Here is a 22305-nt window from a genome sequence, read left to right as displayed (position 1 = left end):
CAGACTCCTACTCGCTGCTTAGTGGGGAAAACCGGTTGAAAGTTTCTGTTGGCTGAATGAGCGACACCGATTGAGCATTCCTACAGCATTTCCCTCCAGAAGCCATGAGAAAGTTGTCCGGCTGCGGGGACCGTGCGAGGGGATTCATACTAACGTTACTATCTGTACATACTGGTGGCACAGACGCTGTTTCATCCTTTCCTACACTGAAATTACCCTTGCTTGCGTCTGAAGCTGGGCTTGCAGCACAGCTATCCTCGTGGTAAGGCGATCGTTCTTCTGTGTATTATGAGTACAGCGACTGCAATTAGAAGGCATCATGTTAATGTTACTACTTAGCTTCGAACCACGTCCAGATAAAGCGTCTGGAGTGAAAAAGTTGAATGAAAAAAAGTTGAGTGAGGGAAAAACTAAAAATATTAACGGTAATTAAAAGTAAAAACTGTAATGTTGTCAGGTAGCAAAGTAAGGTTGGCAACAAAATGCACAGCAACACGTAAACAAGTCTGCAATGCATTGTGACCGGAAATACATAGGTTGGCAATGCTTTAAAGTGAAATGGTTACTTACATTTCCTTTTCCAACAATGCAGAGTTAAGATAAAGATAACAAATTAAATAACAATTGAAATAGTGACATAAATACACAGTGAATAATGAATAACAATAACGAGTAAAAGTAATATACAGGGAGTACCAGTACCAAGTAGATCTGCAATGAGGTATGCAATGAGTATGAAGTAATTGAGGTAGCTATTTACATATCCAGTGCATTCAGAAAGTATTCAGACCCCTTAACTTTTTCCACATTTTGTTACGTTACAGAGACTTATACATATTTTCCTCATCAATCTACACACATCAATCTTCCTCATCAATCTACATGTGCAAATGTATAAAACATGTAAAATAGATACCTTATTTACACAATTATTTAGACCCTTTGTTATGATACTCGAAATTGAGCTCAAGTGCATCCTGTTTCCATTGATCATCTTTGAGATGTTTCTACAACTTGATTAAAGTCCACCTGTCATAAATTCAATTGCTTGGACACGATTTGGAAAGGTGCTCACCTGTCAATATAAGGTCCCACAGTTGATGGTGCATGTCAGACCCAAGCCATGAGGTCGGGATTGAGGGAAAGATGGAGAAAAGTACAGAGAGGTCCTTGATGAAAACCTGCTCCAGAGGGCTCAGCACCTCGGACTGGGGGCGAAGGTTCACCTTCCAACAGGACAATGACCCTAAGCACACAGCCAAGACAACGCAGGAGTGGCTTTGAGACAGGTCTCTGAGCAGCGACGCTTTCCATCCAACCTGACAGAGCTTGATAGGATCTGCAGAGAAGAATGAGAGCAACTCCCCAAATACAGGTGTGCCAAGCTTGTAGCGTCATACCCAAGAAGACTCAAGGCTGTAATTGCTGCCAAAGATGCTTCATAAAAGTACTGAGAGAAGGGTCTGAATACTCACAGTACCAGTCAAAAGTTTGGACACACCTACTCATTCAAGGGTTTTTATTTGTACTATTTTCTACATTGTAGAATAGTAGTTAACACATCAAAGCTATGAAATACCACATATGGAATCATGTAGTAACCAACATATATTTTATATTAGAGATTCTTCAAAGTACCACTCTTTGCAAAGACGACAGCTTTGCACACTTTTGTCATTCTCTCAAACAGCTTCACGAGGAAGGCCTTTCCAACAAGGAGTTGCCACATATGCTGAGCACTTGTTGGCTGCTTTTCCTTCACTCTGCGGTCCAACTCATCCCAAACCATCTCAATAGGCTGTCTCATCGTTGTCGGTGATCACTGTTGTGTCATCAGCAAACTTAATGATGGTGTTGGAGTCGTGCCTGGCCATGCAGTTGTGGGTGAACAGGGAGCCTCCGTGTTGATGGTCAGCGTGGTGGATGTGTTGTTGCCTATCCTCACCGCCAGGAGGTCCACGATCCAGTTGCAGAAGGAGGTGTTCAGTCCCCAGATTCTGAGCTTGGATTTGCGCTTGGAGGGCATTATAGCATTGAATATTGAGCTGTAGTCAATTAAAATTATTCTTACATAGTTATTCCTTTTGCCTAGGTGGGTGAGGGCAATGTGGAGTGCAATAGGGATTGCCTCATCTGTGGATCTGTTGGGGCGGTATCCGAATTGAAGTGGATCCAGTGTGTCTGGGATGATGGTGTTGATGTGAGCCATTACTTTCAAAGTATTTCATGGCTATATTTGTTTTTTTATTTTTTTATTTAACCTTTTTTTTTAACATGGCAAGTCAGTTAAGGTTAAGAACAAATTCATATTTACAATGACGGCCTAGGAACAGTGGGTTAACTGCCTTGCTCACTATAGATGTGTGTGCTACGGGGCATTAGTAATTTAGACAGGTTACCTTGGCGTTCTTGGGGACAGGGTCTGTGGTGGTCTGATTGAAACAAGTTGGTATTACAGACTGGGTTGGGTTTAGGTTGAAAATGTCAGTGAAGAGCTCTTTAAAGATCTCACTCACATCAACTAAGAAGAGCGAGATCACACAGTCATCCAGAACAGCTGGTGTTCTCATGCATGGTTCAGTGTTGTTTGCCTCAAAGCGAGCATACAGTGGTTCTTCCTTTAAAAGTACATACATTGGTTCTTCCTTTACAATCTTATGCTGCGACTGTTAATGGTAGATGGTGGCATTCTGTCATCGCACCACACTATTACAAGGGGGAGTTAGAACTCTGATCTATCGGTAATCTAAACTGTGGCACAAATTGACTATCTTTTCTTAAATTAATGGAGACGTTTTCAGTCTGAGAGTCTCTCTTCTCTGGCACTAGAGTCCTGCATCAGGCAACCACAAACATGACTGTCACTGGTCCTGGAGTTAAGAGAGAACTTGGGTAAATACAATGGGGGAATTACACTTGACATGTGGACTGATGATTTTGGAAAAATAAGCACAGTGGAATTTTGGTTTCTCTCCCTCTAAAAACATAAATAAATAGTTTTAAATAACAAACTGGCTTGATTTACAAATTGGTTAGAATGTCTCACCCCATGTTCAAGAATGGCTGTTTTCCCTTTATTCGGATTACAACCTCTCACTTTCGATTATTTAAAAACAAAATAATCTCCAAAATATCATTATATTGTCAATTTCAGTTTAATCCACGAGAAAAGACAGAACAAATGAGACAACAAATATTGTGGTTAAACTCAAACATACTAATTGATTAAAAAATGTAATCAATTGGAACATTTATGAAGTGGAAGGGGGGAAAAATAAGGAACTTGTCTGTCGGCCTTGCATTAACGACCAAAATTGGTTAAAGAAAATTGTGATGAATAAAAATATATATACCAGTTTAATTTAAGGAAAATTGACAGCTGTGCCATATAGATTGCAAAATAGTTGGGAAGAGATTTTCGATGTACCAATTTCATGGCACATGGTTTATCAATTGACACACAATTTTCTGTTCCTCCTGAAACCCTAATCTGCTAATTTAAATTAATAGAGATCCTTGTCATGGTACTGCAGTATGTTATTACAGCATAATCAAAGTGAGGACAATCGGCAATCTGCTGTATACTTATGGCCTATTGTAACCTGAAAGTCACACCTTTCCAGTACTCCTCACCCTGCCCCAAACTCCACCCTTAACACAGTTACCCTTAAAAAACTAGCTGTTTATCTATAATTTAAAAAAAGACCAAAAGAGAACAGGCAAAATTGACATAGTTTTCATCAAGCCAGCTTCTTTCTATGGTGCTACCCCTTTCAGTGTTAGGTCTGTAACCACCAAATTATGTTGTAAACTCTGCAAACAACGTTTCCACTCCGAGAATGAGAATGGTAAATGACTGTAATTAATACATTCATGCAATACACTGGAATACAAAAGAGGCCATCCACTCATGATGTGCTTTTAGCAGGACAATAGACTCTTGCCAAGAAGGATGGTAGGGGGAGCATTGTATTTAAAGACACTGCACAGTAGCCTATAAACATATGCATTTTAAAATAGTAAAAAAATAATACATTCAATAACATATTTCTACCACGGCAGATGCTGTGTTTTTGGTTGAAGGCCAATGGTTTAACCTTCTGAAGGAATGATTATATGAAGATAGAAGCCGCCTCTAAATGAATTCCAAGAGCTGATCTGTTATCCAACAATAATTACTATTATGATTAACCCTGCGTTATAATTATATATTCTCTTAGATATTAGATAACATGTTTTCAAACACTTGTTTTCACAAGGGCTATTAGCAGGACAATAGACACGATGTGGTCCCAAAAACACCTCGCTGACTTAGGGTCCAGCATATCTCTTGATGATGTCATTGAATGTCTCTTTGATCCATGCCTGGGCCTGCAGCACACAAAGTTCTTTGTTTGTCAGACAAATCATTGGGTGGAAACTACAGAACAGTACAAAACAAGAGAACACACATGGTTAATGTTCTGGAGAAGAAACCAATTACATATATAAGATGTAAAATGTCTAACAGAGCCTTTCCATAAGTCCACGCAAGTTTCTTCAACTGTCTTTTGACTGTGATTAGAGCGATGTTGATGTTGTGCCGTGATGCCAGCAGATTACAGATGGCCTTTGCTGAACGCTCATCTTCTTCATTCATCAGTGAGTCGATGGATTAAATAGTCTCGCTGGAAATGGAATACAGTGTAAAAATACAGCATACAGTAAAGACCAGCAGTCGATTTATTTAAGCATTATCTGGCCTACTTTACAGTGTTGTAGTCAATTGGTATAATAGGATTTGAAGCAATAGCCTACCCGCGTGTGATCAACTATTTCAGCGCAGTGGTTAAGGGCGCTGTACTGCAGCGCCAGCTGTGCCATCAGCTGAGTCCCTGGGTTCGCGCCCAGGCTCTGTCGTAACTGGCCGTGACCGGGAGGTCCGTGGGGCGACGCACAATTGGCTTAGCATCGCCCGGGTTAGGGAGGGCTTGGTCGGTAGGGGTGTCCTTCGCGCACCAGCGACTCCTGTGGCGGGCTGGGCGCAGTGTGCGCTAACCAAGGTGGCCAGGTGCACGGTGTTTCCTCCGGCGCATTGGTGCGGCTGGCTTCCGGGTTGGATGCGTGCTGTGTTAAGAAGCAGTGCGGCTTGGTTGGGTTGTGTATCGGAGGACGCATGACTTTCAACCTTCGTCTCTCCCGAGCCCGTACGGGAGTTGTAGCGATGAGACAAGATAGTAGCTACTACAACAATTGGATACCACGAAATTGGGGAGAAAAAGGGGTAAAAAAATAAATAAATAAATAAATAAATACCATAATATTAATCAAATTAATTCAGCTAAATTTCTTAAAATCTAACCCATTAAACTATGTTCTTACAAAAAAGGTTTTAAATTCTCTAGTACAGCCAATATTAAAAACAGTCAAATGCTTCTCAAAGATGCCCTCTGGTAGTCAAACTAGCACTACCTAGAATTAATGTTAACAATGGGTGACACTTAAATAATGTGCCATAGAATTCTGTGACAGCCCGCAAGCTGTTCTACAGTACGACACAACTTTTAACTTCACTAGGGTAGGGGGCTGCATTCAGAACTTTGGATGAAAAGCGTGCCCAGAGTAAACTGCATGCTACTCAGTCCCAGTTGCTAATATATGCATATTATTAGTTACTTTGGATGGAAAACACTCTGAAGTTTCTAAAACTGTTTGAATGATGTCTGTGAGTATAACAGAATTCATATGGCAGGCAAAAAATCTGAGGTTTGTAGTTTTTCAAGTCATTGCCTATTGAATATAGTGTCTGTGGGGTCATATTGCACTTCCTAAGGCTTCCACTAGATGTCAACAGTCTTTAGAACCTTGTTTGATGCTTCTACTGTGAAGGATGGGAGCTGAATGAGTCAGAGGTCTGTCAAAGTGGCATGAGCTGACCACGCACGTTCACGTGAGAGTTAGCTTGCGTTCCATTGCATTTCTGAAGACAAAGGAATTCTCCGGTTGGAACATTATTGAAGATTTATGATAAAAACATCCTAAAGATTGATTCTATACTTCGTTTGACATGTTTCTGCAAACTATAATATGATATTTCATCTGAACTTTCGCCTGGACCTTCCCGCTTCTCGTGAGTTTTGATTGTGAACTAAACACGCAAACAAAAATGAGGTATTTGGACATAAATTATGGACTTTATCGAACAAATCAAACATTTATTGTGGAACTGGAATTCCTGGGAGTGCATTCTGATGAAGATCATCAAAGGTAAGGGAATATTTATAATGCTATTTCTGGCTTCTGTTAACTCCAAAGTATGGCTTGGTTTTGTGTCTGAGCGCTCAGATTATTGCATGGTGTGCTTTTTCCGTTAAGTTTTTACAAATCTGACACAGCGGTTGCATTAAGGAGAAGTGGATCTAAAATTCCATGCATGACAGTTGTATCTTTTAGCAATGTTTATTTCTGTAAATTGATGTGGCTCTCTGCAAAATCACAGGATGTTTTGGAACTACTGAAGATAACGCGCCAATGGACAACTGAGATTTTTGGATATAAATATGAACTTTACCGAACAAAACATACATGTATTGTGTAACATGCAGTCCTATGAGTGTCATCTGATGAAGATCATCAAAGGTTAGTGATTCAATTTATCTCTATTTCTCTCTCTGAGCTTGAAAAAATGGCTGTGTTTTTCTGTGACTTGGCTCTGTCCTAACATAATTGTTTGGTGTGCTTTCGTTGTAAAGCCTTTTTGAAATCGGACACTGTGGCTGGATTTACAACAAGTGTTTTTAAAAATTTTATAACAACTTGTATGTTTTCTGTTGTTTTGAATTTGGCGCCCTGCAGTTTCACTGGCGGTTGATGAGGTGGGACGCTCGCGTACCCCACATACCCTAGTGAGGTTAACCGGTTGGATCTCTAGGGGCGCTATTTCATTTTTGGATAAAAAAACGTTCCCGTTTAAAGCGCAATATTTTGTCACGAAAAGATGCTTGACTATGCATATTATTGACCGTTTTGGAAAGAAAACACTCTGAAGTTTCAGAATCTGCAAAGATATTGTCTGTAAGTGCCCCAGAACTCATTCTACGTGCGAAACCAAGATGAAACGTCAAACAGGAAATGAGCAGAATTTCTGAAGCTCTGTTTTCTAATGTCTCCTTATATGGCTGTGAATGCGACAGGAATAAGCTTAGACCTTCTGCCGTTTCCCCAAGATGTCGGCAGCATTGTGACGTATTTGTAGGCATATCATTGGAAGATTGACCATAAGAGACTACATTTTCCAAGTGTCCGCCTGGTGTCCTGCGTCGAAATTGGTGCGCAAAGCCAGGTGCAAGTATTTTTCCATTTGATTGAGAGGAGAAACCATGCTTCCACGAACGATATATCATCGAAGAGATATGTGAAAAACACCTTGAGGATTGATTCTAAACAACGTTTGCCATGTTTTCAGTCGATATTATGGAGTTAATTTGGAAAAAAGTTCGCGTTTTGAGGACTGAATTTTCGTTTTTTTTTGGTAGCCAAATGTGATGTACAAAACAGAGCTATTTCTAATACACAAAGAATATTTTTGGAAAAACTGAGCATTTGCTATCTAACTGAGAGTCTCCTCATTGAAAACATCCGAAGTTCTTCAAAGGTAAATTATTTTATTTGAAGGCTTTTATGTTTTTGTTGAAATGTTGCGTGCTGGATGCTAACGCTAATGCTAACGCTAAATGCTACGCTAGCTAGCTACTTTTACACAAATTATTGTTTTCCTATGGTTGAGAAGCATATTTTGAAAATCTGAGATGACAGTGTTGTTTACAAAAGGCTAAGCTTGAGAGATGGCATATTTATTTATTTATTTATCTATTTGATTTTCATGAATAGTTAACGTTGCGTTATGGTAATGAGCTTGAGTCTGTATTCACGATCCCGGATCCGGAATGGGGAGATCAGAGAGGTTAAAGGAAGAACCACTGTAGAAGGCATTTAGCTCAACTGGTATGCTCGTGTTGCTGGGCAGCTTGCGTCTGGGTTTCCCTCTGTAATCTGTGATGGTTTGCAAGACCTGCCACAGCTGTCGAGCATCAGAGGAGCGTAGTTCGTGTCAATCTTAGCCAATATTGACGCTTTGTCTGTTTGATGGCTCGTCGGAGATCGTAACGGTGAATCGATGTAAGTTGAGAGTCGGGAAGCAAGTTCAGGGAGTGAATACATTTAATAAACACATTTAAAAAATAAGAAACACAAACAGCGCACCGACATGACAGAAACAGAAACAATGACGACCGGGGAAGAAATAAAACGGAGTGACATATAAAGGGCAGATAATCAAGGGGGTGATGGAGTCCAGGTGAGTGTCATTATGCGCAAATGCGAATAACGCTGGTGACAGGTGTGCAGGCTAACGAGCTGCCTGGGGACCTAGAGGCCGGAGAGGGAGCACACGTGACAGTACCCCCTCCCCGACGCGCGGCTCCAGCTGCAGGATGCCTGACAAAGTTGATGATCCCGGGTATCATGAGCGGAATGGTCACCTCTGCTAAGGCGCAGATCCAGCTGAGTCGCAGGAGCATTATGACCTAGAGCGCCTGAGAGAGAGCATTTACGTGACAGTACCCTCTCCCAGGTGAGTCATCATTCTGTAACGATGTACACTGAGAGTCAGGAAGCAAGTTCAGGGAGTGAATACATTTAATTAATAAATGAACAAAACAAGAAACACAAACAGTGTACCGACATGAAAAAAACAGAAACAATGACGACTGGGGAAGAAACCAAAGGGAGAGACATATAAAGGGAAGGTAATCAAGGAGGTGATGGAGTCCAGTTGAGTGTCATTATGCGCAAATGTGACAGGTGTGCGCCCTAATGAGTAGCCTGGTGACCTAGAGGCCGGGGATGGAGCACACTTGACAAACAGGATTTCTTAAAAGCATCTGGATTAATGTCCTGCTACTTGAAAGCTCTAGCCTTTAGCTCAATGCGGATGTTGACTGTAATCCATGGCTATTGGTTAGGGGACGACGTCGTCGATGCACTTATTAATGAAGCCAGTGACTGATGTGGTAAACTCCTCGATGTTATCGGAAAATTCCGGGAACATACTGTTTTCCAGTCTGTGCTAGAAAAACAGTCCTTTAGCTTAGCATCTGTTTTGTCGGACCACTTCCGTAATGAGTGCGTCACTGGTACTTCCTGTTTGAGTTTTTGCTTATTAGCAGGAAATCAGGAGGAAATAATTATGGTCTGATTTGTCAAAGGGAAGGTGAGGGAGGGCCTTGTATGGGTTTCTGTGTGTGGAGTAAAGGTGATCTAGAGTTTTGTCACCTATAGTAGCAGGTGACATGCTGGTAAAAATGAGGCAAAACGTATTTCAGTTTTCCTGCATTAAAATCACTGGCCACAGGAAACACCACCTCCTGAATGTGTATTTTCTTGTTTGCTTATAGCCCTATACAGCTTGTTGAGTGGGTTCTTAGTACCAGCATTGGTTTGTGGTGGCATATACAGTAGACCGCTAGTATGGTCTGCAGCTTATCATTAAGTATTCAAATTCATGCGAGCAAAAACTTCCTTAACATTAGAGATCGCGCAACAGCTGTTGTTAACAAAGCGACACACTCCTCCCCCCCTCACCTTACCTGAATCTGTCGTCCAGTCTTGACGATGCATAGAAAAACAAGGTGGGTTGTATATACATGTCCTCGTTCAGCCACAACTCTGAGAAACATAGGATAATACAGAATTTCAGGTCCCGTTGATAGGACAGTCTCAAACGGAGCTCATCCAGTTTGTTCTCCAGTGACTACACGTTCGCCAACAAAACAGAGGGCAATGGTGGTCTACATACTTGCCGACGTAGTTTTGTCATGACGTCGCCTCACTTGCCTCTCTTTCACCGCTGCTTCCTCTTTTGAGTCCTGGGGATCAGGGCCTGTTCCGGGGGTAAGCAGAATGTCCAGAGCTGCTGAGCTAGAAATCTTAATCCAAATTGAGATTAGTGATCGCTGTTCTGATGTCCAGAAGCTGTTTTCGGTCATCGGAAATGATGGCGGAGACATGACAGCGTTAAAAAAATCAGCGTTAAAAAACACAAAATAGCAGGTTATGTACAGTTATGTACATGTGATGTGTGCCACAAAGTAAGTTGTTGTTTAGCTTTGATTTGTTGACTTACATCTGGCAAATGTTTAACACCCATACCTGGTGCAAAAAAACTCCTTTATTATTAAGACACTATTCACAGTAGCTTTCCACTGCAGCATCATCTTTCCATCTTCCCATGATGTGGGACAGCCTTATGTATCAGGACAAAGAGGACTAAATAAGTAAGTAAGATAACATACAGTATAAGAAAGACTGGATTTATTTGATGTCCTTTCCTCTTGTCTCTATGGATTAAAAGTATATGTTTTTGACATAAATACATAAAAAGTACAGTGGAGTACATAAAATGCTGCACTCTTGTTTTGCTTGTGATGTGTACATTGTTACTTTTTCTCTCTCTCTCTCAGAGACAGGATCACACATCCTTTGTCACACACACACACACACACACACACACACACACACATACACACATACACACACACACACACACACACACACACACACACACACACACACACACACACACACACACACACACAAACACACACACACATCCTTTATCAGAGCAAGGCGTCGCTCTCTACGGTGACAGGGCCAACTCCCCCTTCCTGCCTGGCTCGCTCCATCGCTCGCTGAGTGAACTCTGTTGTCATGGCGACAGAGACAGTTGTCGTGGAACTGACTTGTAGTGCATCTCCTCAAGAAGAAAAAATGAAGACCCATCATCATCGCCATAGCAGCAGCGTTATGCATATACTTGCACCGTTTTTGTTACTATTCAAGTCGATAAATATTTATTTGGTTTGGATGAGTTAATGAAGTGTGTGTGTGTGCATGTGTGCACGCATGTTTCAGATTGCCCTCCCTTCCTGCCTCTCTCGGAGTATTGAAGGGATATGAGGTATAAAAGCAGCACTTGTGTATCTATTTCAGGGGTGGGCAACATACAGCCCACGTAATCCGGCCCGGGGGATTTGAATAAAAAATGTATAAATACAAATGTTTTTTGTTTCTTTGGAAGGAAATCATTATTTTAGGTTAAACAAAAACTCCAGACCACTCTTGAATGTCTTAAACTAGATAGAAAGTATGTCGAATTTACAATGGACCTATACTGTACGTTTTCAAATTACTGCCCTTTTCCTGGCCTGCAAATTGCTTTTGATGAACAGTCTGGATAAAAATCTGTGCGGCGCTGTGGCCCTCGGGTTGAAATGAATGTCCATCCCTGCTGTATTAGGATACATTACTGTTACCTTACAGTTATAATGGGGAATCATAGCACAGTCACAAACAAGGGCTGAACAACATTTCAGTGTTTGCATTGCCATTTGTAAGTGCAATGCAAACATTGGAATTGATCCGTGATCAGAGTTCAATAGTTAAAAGGAGTATAAAGAGATAAAAAAAATCTTATCACTTTATAAGTAAATACAGATCTCTGCTCCCCTAACTTCACTCCCCCACTGTTTCTTTGTCTCTGTATTTACGATGCATAATAACAAACTAAAAACTGTCCACGTTTATTTTGTACACAGATCTGCACAGAGAGAGTCCACATTTAGAGTGCCCTCTCCCAAAATTGGGCATTCAAGATTAGCCAAGTGAACTGTTCTATATTTCATGTGTTGCACACTTAATTGAAAGTGGTTTTTGCCTCTCTCTCTCTTTCACTCCCCTCCACCTTTTTTCTCGCTCTTTCCTTTTCCCTCTTTCTCATCTCTCTCTCTATCTCGCTCTCTTTCCATCTCCTCCTCGGTCACTTTTCCTCTTTCGCCCTCTCGCACACACAGGGCCTATATTCTCTTTTGTCTCCTCTGTCCCTGTTGGACTCAGTTAAATCTGTTCCATTATTTGACAGGAGAGTGCAGAAAGCGAGTCACCCCCTAAAGGCTCTCATGCTGTGTTCACTTCTCAGGCAGATTAAATCATAAGCAGAGCCTGTGGAGTCTGCTCCATCTGTGTGTGAAAAATTAAAAAAAAGAGGCTTATTTCATTTGCATGTTTTTCTCATCTCTCCTCCCGGTCCTCTCTTTTCTCTTTTTCTTCAACATGACCCGCCTCCTACGGCAGTTTGACAATACATCCTTTCCATAATGACTCTTTTAAATGTCTTCGATAATCCGTTAGTGTTATGAATTAAATATACATTAGTCAAATTTCACAGAGAGAAGTGGAGTAAGGAGGATGTGGCATGAGACTGAATAGTGTGGTCTCTCTCTCTCTCTCTCCCCCTCTTTTGCTTTCTCTCTCTCCATATCACTCTCTCGGTTCTTTCTTTCTCTCTCTTGCCACCATCTCTCTCTCTCTATCCACTGAGAGATCAATGTCCTATTCTGTTCCATTTTTCATCTGTAAAACAAAAGGTCTCTATAACAATGCCATTGGATTTCACTTTGGTTCAATGCTACTTTCTACAATGTAAGGTTCAGAGTCACAAGCCCTGAATGTCAATGATCTCTGGGATGAGAGAGGCTAGAGAACCAAATGCCTGTGAAATTCAACATTTGAGGGCACAATAAAAGGCATTTATAGCCTGGTTCAAGAACTGTTTGATGCTCTACAAGCCGAACGTAGGAGTCACAGATCTGGGACCAGGCTTAAAGGTATCCTCTGTGTCTAAGCCCTGAATGTCAATGACTTGGGTTGAGTGATTAACCATAGAGGCCTGTGAAACTAAACAATTAAACTAATCAATTAAGATCAGTTTGTGTTTTCTATCCAACTGTTGGCTATACAACTTAAACTGGGACCATGCTAAAATACTTCCTGTGTTTTTTTTAGGGTCATGATAAAAGCCTCTATAAGTCTGTTTCTCAAGTTAAATCTGGTAGCTGATGTAGACTCCTGGGTGGTCTTGTGTTCAGTACAGTAGGTGTTCCAGTTTGCCAGCTTGCCCAGTGTTGTGCAGTCTGTCACAAACCCTCCAGGAGAGGAGGGGAAACCTACCGGCTTCCATTATTAAACAAACCCCTCTGGCGACACAGCAGTGTGTCTGTGTGTTTGTCTGTCTGACTGTGTGACTGTGTGTGTTCTTAGCAGTAATTAACAATGCAGTGTTCCTTGAGGGTAAACAGTTTAGTAGGAGGAAGGAAACAGGAGATGGTAATAGAAACAGCAACAAGACGGTAACAAACTGTAAGGTAGACTAGGATTTACGAAAACATGTCTTCCTGGTAAAACTGAAAAGAAAGAAATATAGAAAGAAAGATAGTTTCAGTTCAGAAAGGTTTTTCTGTGCTTGTGCCAAAATCGGTGACTTGATGATGAGCTCTGGGATCTTGGTCTCTACCTTTGATGCTAAAATGAACCTTTATTTAACTTAAACTGATCCAGTCAGATGATTCCCGTGAAACTACCCTACTGGGTTCAAATGGTTCCAACACAGAGATATAGTAAACAAAAGCTTTGCACTTTTTTTTATTTTTACACTTTTTCCTCCTCCTTTTATCATAGATTTTCATCTTGATAGCTTGCATAGTCAACAATACTATGATTAATACTACTGTGTGTAAGCGTGTCTTAAAGATGGAGTAGGGAAAACAGAGCCATTGTCCGCCCCATTACCTTTGTTATTGTTTTGGTTTTGTTGGCGTAGCGGAGGTGAGGAGTGTCGTGTAACGTGCTAAAAGAAATTGCAGTACATATTCTATTGTTCTATCTCTGTTCTTACACACGTGCACACGTGCACACCTGTGTTTGTTGTTTGCAGTCACTTCTTTGTTAACATCACAAGCTGGCATAGCAGTTTCAACGTTAAGGACTCCAAATTTGACACCACTGATCCAACTGAAGGATAACTGCTCATTTCAGACTCTCACACATTCACCTTGCCTGCCTCTGTCCTGTTTATAATTAGCCCTTTGTGTTGTGGCACATTTCCTCTACCTATCTCATTCCAATGACAAACTCTCGCAGCCTGTGACGTCATTTTAATCAATCAAGGACGTTATCTTGGAAATTGGAATGTTTACACACAGTGTGTGTATAGGCTGGCCACAGATCCAGTTGTTAATGAATGTGTCACAGACACATCAGACATAAGGAGTCAACTGTGTTCTAGTGGACACATAATCGCCAATAGTGTAGAGGTCCTGTCCATCTTGTCACTCAATGATAGGAAGAGAAGGAGTCATAACCTTCAAGAAACAGTCAACAGCTCACCTGGAGCTGGTAGTCATGATCCATTATCCCCACATCAACATGATCTTCATTAGTAATGCTTCATACCCTTAAGGGAAGCAGCTGTGTCCTAGAGTCATTTCTTGGTCACTGACTTTGGGTATGACATCACCATCCCTTTCCTTTCCATACAGTTCCTGTGAATGTATAGACAAGTTAACATTCTTCTTCTTCTTCTATTTTATTATTAGTTTGATCTTCCTCCAATAGCACAACTGTATCTCAACTATAACACACTAGAGTCATTATTTCAGTCATGTGCAATGAAATTTAGGTTATGATTATAATCCAGATGATTTTATAAACATCCATCACACAAGAGGAGCAAAATATCTCATGTAGTGAGTTTATGAGTTCATGTTGATATGCAATTCAACTTTGTTTTGTCATTGCAATCAGATGACTATATCCATGACTATTCTCTAGGGATGTTTGTGGCGTATCCTTTGTCTGTGGTAAGGTATTTACACCCTGATGGTCTATTGAGTTCAAAGTGTTGGTATAAAGTTCCGTTTAATCTGTAGAGCTTCAATATCACCAGTGTGCTGGAGTTTCTTTTCATTAAAGTGTTCATGAGAAGACAGCTGTGCTTTAGTTTGATGAGCAGAGCTTTTGTCTGTGTTGTTCTTGCCCACACACAGTGGTTGCGTTTGAGCGGATCACTTTTGTCAAGTCAGTGACCATCTTTGGTCACCACCTTTCAAAGTGTGTTGCATTATCGGCACATAAATTATCCGACTTGCGCCTACACGTCGACTGCGTGAACTTTACATAAGTCATGTGATCAAAGCTCATGACATTTTGACAAGTTTCATGACAAGTTTCTGCAGTTGCTCTTCACCAACTTCCTCCTGCAGAAATCGTCTGTATTGTGGGAGGCTCTATCGTCAACCAATCATTAAGGTGTTTTTGTTTGACCTAAACGAATGTGACCAAGGAAGTGACTGAAACTGGAACCAACTTTGCTGGCATTAATGTATACAGTGGATATATACAAATTAATGTGATATTTGAAACTCTGTATCACTAATTGACTTTGATTTCAAGTTGTGAGTGTGTGATATGGGGGTTTGAGGCATGTTTATTTAGATATCATAAAGAATCAAATCAAAATCAAATCAAATGTATTTACATAGCCCTTCGTACATCAGCTGATATCTCAAAGTGCTGTACAGAAACCCAGCCTAAAACCCCAAACAGCAAGCAATGCAGGTGTAGAAGCACGGTGGCTAGGAAAAACTCCCTAGAAAGGCCAAAACCTAGGAAGAAACCTAGAGAGGAACCAGGCTATGTGGGGTGGCCAGTCCTCTTCTGGCTGTGCCGGGTGGAGATTATAACAGAACATGACCAAGATGTTCAAATGTTCATAAATGACCAGCATGGTCCAATAACAATAAGGCAGAACAGTTGAAACTGGAGCAGCAGCACGGCCAGGTGGACTGGGGACAGCAAGGAGTCATCATGTCAGATAGTCCTGAGGCATGGTACTAGGGCTCAGGTCCTCCGAGAGAGAGAAAGAAAAAGCGAATTAAGAGAGAGCACACTTAAATTCACACAGGACACCGAATAGGACATGAGAAGTACTCCAGATATAACAAACTGACCCTAGCCCCCCGACACATAAACTACTGCAGCATAAATACTGGAGGCTGAGACAGGAAAACCTTATTAACCTTAACCTTATTAACAATGTCAACACTGCCATGTTGATCTGAGCTGGTTGGAAAAACCACATTAGTGTCCAACTTTCGGTTGTTGCAGATACACCTCCCTAACATTACTCCTCGACTTTCATTTACAGTCAGTTGCTTCAGCCTTACCACTCAAACGAGCCTAAACACTCTCATAGGTTTAGTGAAATGTGTTATTTTACAAGGTCAGCCGTAGTAGAACGACACCCCTGGAGCAAATTAGGGCTAAGTGCCTTGTTCAAGGGCACATCGACAGACTTTCAGGTGAAAGTCGGCTCGGTTACTGGCCCAACACTGTAACCACTAGTCTACCTGCTACACCACACATCCATGCTACACCACACATCCACATGAAAAAATACAACAGTTTACTATGGTCTAAATACTGTAGTATTACTAAATTTAGTGTAGTGTTTTTGCGGACTTAATGAAGTATTCACTGTAGTGTTTTTGCAGACATGACTAGTATACTACAGTATTCACTGTAGTGTCTTTGTGGACATGACTGTAGTATACTGTAATATTTACTGAAGTGTTTTTGAGGACATGATGGTAGTATACTATAGCATTCACTGTAGTGCTTTTGCGGACTTTACTGTAGTATTCACAGTAGTGTTTTTGCAGTGTTTTTGAGGACATGACTGTAGTATTATAGCATTCACTGTAGTGTATTTGCAGACTTTACTGTAGTATTCATTGTAGTGTTTTTGCGGACATGACTGTAGTAAATCAAATCGAATCAAAGCAAATTTTATTTGTTACATTCACATGGTATGCAGTAATATCTAACAAGTAATCTAACAATTTCACAACAACTACATTATACACACAAGTGTAAAGGAATTAATAAGTACATAAATATGTACATAAAAATATATGGATGACCGATGGCCTCTGCTGTTTTCTGAAGTCCACGATCATCTCCTATTTTTTGTTGACATTGACTGTGAGGTTATTTTCCTGACACCACACTCTGAGGGCACTCACCTCCTCCCTGTAGAACGTCTCATCATTGTTGGTAATCAAGCCTACCACTGTAGTATAGTATTCATTTAGTTTTTTTGCAGACATGACTGCACAGATGTTGGCTCATAACTTCATCACTCTTGTCGCCAAGTCTTTTCCTGAAAGGTTGCAAGATTATATCCCTGAGCTGACAAGGTCAAATCTGTCGACCTGCCCCTAAACGAGGCAGTTAACCCACAGTTCCTAGGCCGTCATTGAAAATAAGAATTTGTTCTTAACTGACTTGCCTAGTTAAATAAAGATAAAATTGGGTTCAAGGCTTGCTGTCAAAATTATGTTATTTCTCGTGAGGCCTAGGTCCTATTACTGGAACATTGATTTAACAAGACATCAATTGTGGCCTGGGGGGGTCTAGTGGTTAGGACTGCTACTTTCAGCGCAGACATAAGCCTACTGTGTCAGCATGGGGTTTGATACCAGCCACACCCTTCTAACATAAATAACTCAATCACCCAATCTGACTTGATGTAACAACACATTTAAAATATGGACACTACAGGGTTATTTCACCCCTGATCTTAATAAGAAATGACCACACCAAACACTTTTGGAAAACATACATCGGAAACAAATTAAATAATAAGTCAATAGACTACACCAACATTAGTTTCCATTCATACAAAGTGTTTTGTCATGGTAAACCAGGAAATACTTGATTTCTATTGTACAGAATGCTTGTCAATAAGATAAAACACCCTTAGTCTGTTCAAAAAGGACTAAGTTGTACCAACCAAAGGGCGAATATATCTTGAAAGACTGGTTGCATCTTTTAGGGAGTGGTAATGAAGTGACCAATAATGGTTGCATTTGAGATCAGCTGTGCGGGTGAATTTAGAGCATATCGATGGATTAACGAGACATGAGCTGGCGACAATAAGGAATTAATATCGGACAGAAGTTCTCACTTGGGATTGAAAAAAATCCAAAACAATAAGGAATAACTTTGCAAAATAGAAGTATAATATTTATTTATTCACCAAATTATGAAAAAATGTTCAACAAATTGCTTGCATATAAATTGTGAATTGAAATGTTGAGTAATTGGTGTTTATCAGCCCGTTGCCAAGCTAGTTAAAACATTGGATGCAATAACTAGCTAGCAGGCGATCTCATCCTGTTCATCAGTTGTTTGGAGAGAGTCCGTGTCTTTTTACCTAGCTAGCCGTTAGCTAACTTCCTCTTGCCACTTTCCCTTCCCTATTGTGTTGCACTATTGGGGTTTGTAACGAGGTGAGTGACTGGTTGCCGGGAAGTCAGGCACAGGAGAGCAGAGATGAGTATAACAGGAGAACTTTAATATACACCCTGGCACAAAGGCACAGGGGAGGCAGCACAAAGCACAACCACGGTAACATGAACCGGATTAAACAAAACAAACAAACCTAGGTTTGAAACAAACCTGGCGCAAGCCAGCCTGTAGCATAACACCCTACACAGAGAACAATTCCACACAAAGACATGGGGGAAACAGACGGTAATATACATTTAGTCTGATGAGGGAATGTGAACCAAGTGTGCAGGAAAACAAGACAAAAAAAATGAAAGGTGGAGCGGCGATAGCTAGAAGACCAGTGACGTCGACTGCCGAACGCCGCCCGAACAAGGAGAGGGACCGACTTCGGAGGAAGACAACTTAACCAAGCCTAAAAATGTTAACAAAACGATTGAACATTAATAAAGGTAGTTGTGGCATCAGCAACTTGAACCAACACTAAAATATATATTAGGCAGTATGATTAATTTATACCCCCTTGTTCCTGCTTATTCTAGGTTGAAGGACATCCCACCAGGGCTGGCGTTATGGGCGGGCCTTAGGGGGCCTGGCCCGCACTACTGTACCTCCTTGCAAATCCAAATAAAATATTTAAATATTGATAATTTATTTGACCGAGATGCGTGCTGACAGAAACAGAGCCTCTGTCTCTGTAGGTGCAGACCATGTATTTGATGCTGCCTTGACCAAAAGAGTATGGCATGTCATAGTATTTCTGTCCAGACAGCATCATGATAAATGGGCTACACATAGAGGGTTGCTGTTTCATTTGCTCTGATGTTTTCTCTAGTGATATAAAAGTCCCTTTTTCAGGACCCTGTCTTTCAAAGATAATTTGAAAAAATCCAAATAACTTCACAGATCTTCATTGTAAAGGGTTTAAACACTGGTTCCCATGCTTGTTCAATGAACCATAAACAAGTAATGAACATGCACCTGTGGAACGGACATTATGACACTAACAGCTTACAGACGGTAGGCAAATAAGGTCACAGTTATGAAAACTTAGGACATGAAAACTTAGGACAACAAATATGCCTTTCTACTGACTCTGAAAAACACCAAAAGAAAGATGCCCAGGGTCCCTGCTCATCTACGTGAACGTGCATTAGGCATGCTGCAAGGAGGCATGAGGACTGCAGATGTGGCCAGGGCAATAAATTGCAATGTCCGTACTGTGAGATGCTTAAGACAGCGCTACAGGGAGACAGGACAGACAACTGATCGTCCTCACAGTGGCAGACGGACCAGTCAAGGGCATTAATCAGAGAGGCAACAAAGAGACAAAAGATAACCCTGAAGGAGCTGCAAAGCTCCATAGCGGAGATTGGAGTATGTATCCATAGGACCACATTAAGCCGTACACTCCACAGAACGGGGATTTATGGAAGAGTGGCCAGAAAAAAAGCCATTGATTAAAGAAAGAAATAAGCAAACACTTTTGGTGTTTGCCAAAAGGCATGTGGGAGACTCCTCAAACATATAGAAGAATGAACTCTGATCAGATGAGACTAAAATTGAGATTTTTGGCTATCAAGGAAAATGCTATGTCTGGCGTAAACCTAACACCTCTCATCACCCCGAGACACCATCCCCACAGTGAAGCATGGTGGTGGCAGCATCATGCTGTGGGGATGTTTTTCTTCGGTGGGGACTGGGAAACTGGTCAGAATTGAAGGAATGATGGATGGTGCTAAATACGGTGAAATTCTTGAGGAAAAACTGTTTCAGTCTTCAAGAGATTTGAGACTGGGACGGAGGTTCACCTTCCAGCAGGACAATGACCTTAACCATTTTGAATCCCACCATACCTTCTCCGCTATGCAATCTGGTTTCAGAGCTGGTCATGGGTGCACCTCAGCCACGCTCAAGGTTCTAAATGACAGCATAACCGCCATCGATAAGAGACATAATTGTGCAGCCGTATTCATTGACCTGGCCAAGATTTTCGACTCTGTCAATCACAACATTCTTATTGGCAGACTCGACAGCCTTGGTTTCTCAGATGATTGCCTCGCCTGGTTTACCAACTACTTCTCTGATAGAGTTCAGTGTGTCAAATCGGAGGGACTGTTGTCCGGTCCTCTGACAGTCTCTATGGGTGTGCCACAGGGTTCAATTCTCGGGCCGACTCTCTTTTCTGTATACATCGATGATGTTGCTCTTGCTGCTGGTGATTCTCTGATCCACCTCTACGCAGACGACACCATTCTGTATACTTCTGGCCCCTCCTTGGACACTGTGTTAACTAACCTCCAGACGAGCTTCAATGCCATACAACTCTCCTTCCGTGGCCTCCAACTGCTCTTGAACGCAAATAAAACTAAATGTATGCTATTCAATCGATCACTGCCATCACCTGCCCGCCCGTCCAGCATCACTACTCTGGACGGCTCTGACTTAGAATACGTGGACAACTACAAATACCTGGGTGTCTGGTTGGACTGTAAACTCTCCTTCCAGACTCACATTAAGCATCTCCAATCCAAAATTAAATCTAGAATCGGCTTCCTATATCGCAACAAAGCATCCTTCACTCATGCTGCCAAACATACCCTTGTAAAACTGACCATCCTACCGATCCTCGACTTCGGTGATGTCATCTATAAAATAGCCTCCAACACTCTACTCAACAAACTGGATGCAGTCTATCACAGTGCCATCCATTTTGTCACCAAAGCCCCATACACTACCCACCATTGTGACCTGTACGCTCTCGTTGGTTGGCCCTCGCTTCATACTCGTCGCCAAATCCACTGGATACAGGTTATCTACAAGTCTCTGCTAGGTAAAGCCCCTTATCTCAGCTCACTGGTCACCATAGCAGGACCCACTCGTAGCACGCTCTCCAGCAGATATATCTCACTGGTCACCCCCAAAGCCAATTCCTCCTTTGGTCATCTTTCCTTCCAGTTCTCTGCTGCCCATGACTGGAACGAATTGCAAAAATCTCTGAAGCTGGAGACTCATATCTCCCTCACTAGCTTTAAGCAACAGCTGTCAGAGCAGCTTACAGATCACTGTACCTGTACATAGCCCATCTATCTACCTACCTCATCCCCATACTGCTATTTATTTATTTATTTATTTATTTTGCTCCTTTGCACCCCAGTATCTCTACCTGCACATTCATCTTCTGCCAATCTACCATTCCAGTGTTTAATTGCTATATTGTAATTACTTCGCCACCATGGCCTATTTATTTCCTTAACTTACCTCATTTGCACTCACTGTATATCGACTTTTTGTTTTCTTTTGTTCTACTGTATTATTGACTGTATGTTTTGTTTATTCCATGTGTAACTCTGTGTTGTTGTATGTGTTGAATTGCTATGCTTTATCTTGGCCAGGTTGCAGTTGCAAATCAGAACTTGTTCTCAACTAGCCTACCTGGTTAAATAAAGGTGAAATAAAAAATACAAATAAATAAATAAACCATACTGCTAAAGCAACACTCTAGTGGCTTAAGGGGAAACATTTAAAGGTCTTAGAATGGCCTAGTTAAAGCCCAGACCTCATTCAATTGAGAATCTGTGGTATGACTTAAAGATTGCTGTACACCAGCGGAACCCATCCAACTTGAAGGAGCTTGAGCAGTTTTGCCTTGAAGAATGGACAAAAATCCCAGTGGCTAGATGTGCCAAGCTAATAGAGACATCCCCCAAGATACTTGCAGCTGTAATTGCTGGAAAAGGTGGCTCTACAAAGTATTGACTTTTGGGGTGTGAATAGTTATGCATGCTCAAGTTTTCATTTTTTTGTCTTACTTCTTGTTTGTTTCACAATAAAACATGTTTTGCACCTTCAAAGTGGAAAGCATGTTGTGTAAATAAAATGATACAACCAAGGGGGGTGAATAATATTTCAGAAGCAACTGTACTGTTTAATGAGGGTAACACCTAAACCAGAACATTAGACACACAGATTCTTGACAGGCCACCTATTGAGTTGGGTCAACAGTTCTGAGCAATGCAATGGACAAGATAACACCATAGCAGAGACAGTTAGTTAGACAACATCTTTAACAGTATAAGTCAT

The sequence above is a fragment of the Oncorhynchus mykiss genome, chromosome 1 (genome assembly GCF_057628025.1).
Source record: "Oncorhynchus mykiss isolate SJ-2025 chromosome 1, ASM5762802v1, whole genome shotgun sequence".
Lineage (NCBI taxonomy): Eukaryota > Metazoa > Chordata > Actinopteri > Salmoniformes > Salmonidae > Oncorhynchus > Oncorhynchus mykiss.
This window is presented reverse-complemented; position numbering follows the sequence as displayed.